At 44.9% G+C, this 3,746-nt stretch overlaps 1 long non-coding RNA gene across 1 annotated transcript; it reads right to left on the bottom strand.

Moving 5' to 3' along the window:
- Positions 1 to 241: 241 nt before the first annotated feature.
- LOC138664325 (uncharacterized) lies at positions 242 to 2,920 on the bottom strand. Its single transcript, XR_011318328.1, has 2 exons — positions 1,411 to 2,920; positions 242 to 1,368 (listed from the first exon to the last, which is right to left on the bottom strand). It is a non-coding gene; the product is annotated as an uncharacterized lncRNA (long non-coding RNA).
- Positions 2,921 to 3,746: the final 826 nt, after the last annotated feature.

Genomic DNA, 3,746 nt, shown 5'->3' on the forward strand with positions numbered 1-3,746 from the left:
CTGCCATGTTGCTCCTAGATCCTGCTGACTTGCTGTGTGTTTTCCTTCTTGTGTAATCTACTCAGCCAAGCTCTCTTGCAATAATGTCCTACAGGCCCACGTTGGGCGCCAAAACTGTTATAGCTGTTTTTCATTCTGACCCAAATGTCAGCTGACAGATCACCAGTGAGGGCCAAATCGTGGAGTTACGCCCGTCATTTTACAAGCGCGCTTGGAGACAAAAAGACACCTCACACATATCCTGTGAGCAAGTCACTTTTATCTGAAGTAATAGAGCAAGAGGCAATATTATATACCATTTACAACAACTGTAACTCTAATGTAATTCATGTAGCCCCCTCCATCACCCAGGGTCATACTGACCTTTATTCTCTAGCGTACCCAAAGCATGTTGTGACTGAGTATTGGGAACATACATGATAAGAAGTATGGTCTCCTTGAATTGGAGACATTAAGATTACTGCATCAACAGATTCTAGCAATTGTAGCAATTAAAGGCAAAAGGCACTTAAAGGCAAACTATTAACCCTTCTATATCAATTTCCCCCTTTTGTAAATGGTATAACCTCTGCTACGCGGTCAGCTGATGTCCACAAAGGAGCTCCTGTCTCATGGGTCTAGTACCCACAAGGGGACTTCCTACCTGCTTCACCCATCCACCCTCAGTGTGGACACTCACCTCCCCCGTCAACAGTGGCCATACGGGGCCTATGATATACTACAGAAGGTTCAGCCTTAGGGTTTTTTCTACACATACATTATTCCATAGCTTAGGTAATATATATATTAGCGCTTTTACGGCTACATAAAAGAATAAGCAAAGCAACAAAATTTGCATACAAGTCTGTAAAACACCAAAAATAATCCATCCCACTAGGCCGCTAAGCCAATTGGCTGGATTTAAAAAGGAGTCTCTATATTGTATTAGTCTCATTAAGAGCCTTAAGGAACCACGAAAATCTGAGTCCAAGTCTCACTTGTGCATGCAGTGTGGTGTTAATGCCTTCCTTGGGTCCTGGGGTAAGGCTAAGTACAGCATAGTCCTTGCAGATACTGGGCTGTGTGCACAGATCCAACAGTCCAGCAGTTTTTGTCCTTCCGCGTCTTTTATAAGAAAAGCAAGATGTTGAATAAGTTTGTTTATCCAGTGTCTCTGTAAGATGCAAACATCCTACCACAGCCAGCAAGGTGATTAGGACAACAGTCATTCTGCTGGTGAAAAGATCTTTTTGCAGTGACTGGCATGGATCCAGGTGGGCTTTCCCTCAAGTTTCCCTGAGGTGAATGTGGTCAGCTGGACTTTAAAACGGGCCGTCAAACCGTGGATCTAGGTTCCTTCTCACGTGTCTGTGTATGACCACCAATCACCTGGATTCAGCTGATGTACATCTGTGTATGACCACCAATCACCTGGATTCAGCTGATGTACATCTGTGTATGACCACCAATCACCTGGATTCAGCTGATATACGTCTGCACTGGCATTAGGATCTGGAATGGATGAAAACACATGTTTATGCACCACATTAAGTCTTTTCTGTACGGCCTGGACATGGGCTGTCATAGCACCGTGTTGCTTTTGTAGCACCTGTGGGAAGTACAGACCAGCCTCTGGCAAACTACTAAACAGGACTTCAAAAGGACACAAGCCTGTCTTTCTATTTTGAGTGTGTGTGACTGAAAAAAGTGCAAGAGACAAACACTCTACCCCGCTCTTTCCTTTGTCTGCCGTGGCCTTTGATTTTCCAGTTTAAGTGTCCCGTTTAGTCTCATCACTTTCCCACTACTTTGTGGTCTATATGGTGCATGATATGCTTGCTGTACTCCCAGGACCTGCATGACTTCCCTCATTATTTTTCCCGTGAAGTGTGTGTCCCTATCGCTGTCCATGGTTTCTAGGACACCATACCTGCAGATCAGTTTTTTTTTTATCAGTTTGTCTGCAGTCGCTTTAGTATTTGCACATTTTACAAAATAGGCTTCCTGCCAACCAGAGAAGAGATCTACACATACTAGGACATTTTTCACACACTCCTACCTTGGGTAGCTGTATGTAGCCAGTCTGCAGTCTCTGAAACGGGTAGAGAGGCCTGGGTGTCGCTTTCTTAGGGATTTTTACTGTTTTACCTGGGTTGTGCTGTGCACAGATGAGGCATGACCGTACGAGCTTTGCGGCTGCGTAACTGAAACCAGGAGCGATCCAGGAGGCATCTTGTGTTGCTTGCGCCATGATTGGGAGCAGGGATCTTGGTATATACGATTTATCCTGATTCTCCCATACTCTTTCTGAGTTCAGCTCAGCTCCCATTCTCCCAGTGTTCCTTCTCTGTTTGGGCAGCTGGAGGGATTTCAGGACATCTAGGCTCAGTGTGGCTGGAATACTCTGACTCCCCGCCACCGTCCACTGCTCCCTAGGCCGCCTTGCTGCTACTTTAGCAGCCTCGTCCGTCCTTCTGTTGCCCTTTTCCTCCACTGAGTCACCGTCCGTGTGTGCTTTTACCTTGACGATGCCAACCTGGACTGATAACGTCAATGCCTCCACTAATTGTTTCACCAGCTCTGCATTTTTAATGGGCTCACCGGCTGATGTAAGAAACGTTCTGCTTCTTCAGATAGGGCAATAATCATGGGATATTCCCCATGCGCAATTCGAATCTGTGTAACTGTTAGCGACTTTACCTGCAGCAGCTCTACACGCCTCAGTGAGTGCCTTCAACTCTGCCTCCTGCACAGACATGTGAGGAGCGAGTGGTTCAGCTCGGATTACCTCATGTGAGGATACTACTGCATATCCAATGTAGAGTCGCCCATTCTGGTGGTATCTGAAGCCATCTACAAAAATAAAAAGAACCTCAAAATATGCATTAGGAACAGGTTTTTTTCTTCCCACGAACATATGTAAAACCCACTGTCTCCTGACTCATCAGCTCCTATGTAGTCATGTTCGTGCGTCATGTCAACGTCATGTCATGTTCTCTTTCCCACCTGCCACTGTTGTCACCAATTCCCCCTTTTCTGAATCCACAGGCAGATGAGTGGCTGTATTCAGAACATTATGTCTTTTGAGGGTGACATATTCCGGGATTAGTATTAGAGCATATTCAAGTCTGATCTGTCTGATCTTAGACAGGTGTTTTTGTTGAACTTGTACGAGTCTGGCATTAATGTCACGTGGGGAACAAAATGTCAAAAAGAAAAAGTCAGTGTGATCTCACATGCCTTTCAGTAATACAGCAGCTCTTACAGCACGTACACATGTAGAAGACCCTCTAATCATGGGGTCTAATTGTGCTAAGTAGTAACCTATCGGTCTCTGTTTCTTTCCATGTTGTAGTGTCAGTACTGCGGTAGCATGTCCACCCTGCTCTGTGAAAAATAAGAAAAATGGCTGATCATAGTTTGGAATGTCTGACACAATGAGCAGCTTGAGAGAGTGGAAGGAGTCAATTGTTTCTTGAGTGAGATTGTAGGGTTCTGATGGCAAACAGTCATAGAGTGGGTGCATCATTTGTGAAGCAGACCTTATCCAAGGCCTACAGTAGGTCACCAAACCTAGAAAAGTGCGTAGATGCTGGTGTGACCTGGGTAAAGGGAGATTTGTATTGCCTGTTTTCTGTCTTCAGTCAGGTGTCTTGTACCTTCAGCAATACAATGTCCTAAAAATATCACCTTTTGTTTGCAATACTGTAATTTGTCACGTGGACTCTGCAACCCTTTTCTGCCAAAAAAAAAAAAAAAACACAGGC

Source organism: Ranitomeya imitator, chromosome 2 (assembly GCF_032444005.1).
Source record: "Ranitomeya imitator isolate aRanImi1 chromosome 2, aRanImi1.pri, whole genome shotgun sequence".
NCBI lineage: Eukaryota > Metazoa > Chordata > Amphibia > Anura > Dendrobatidae > Ranitomeya > Ranitomeya imitator.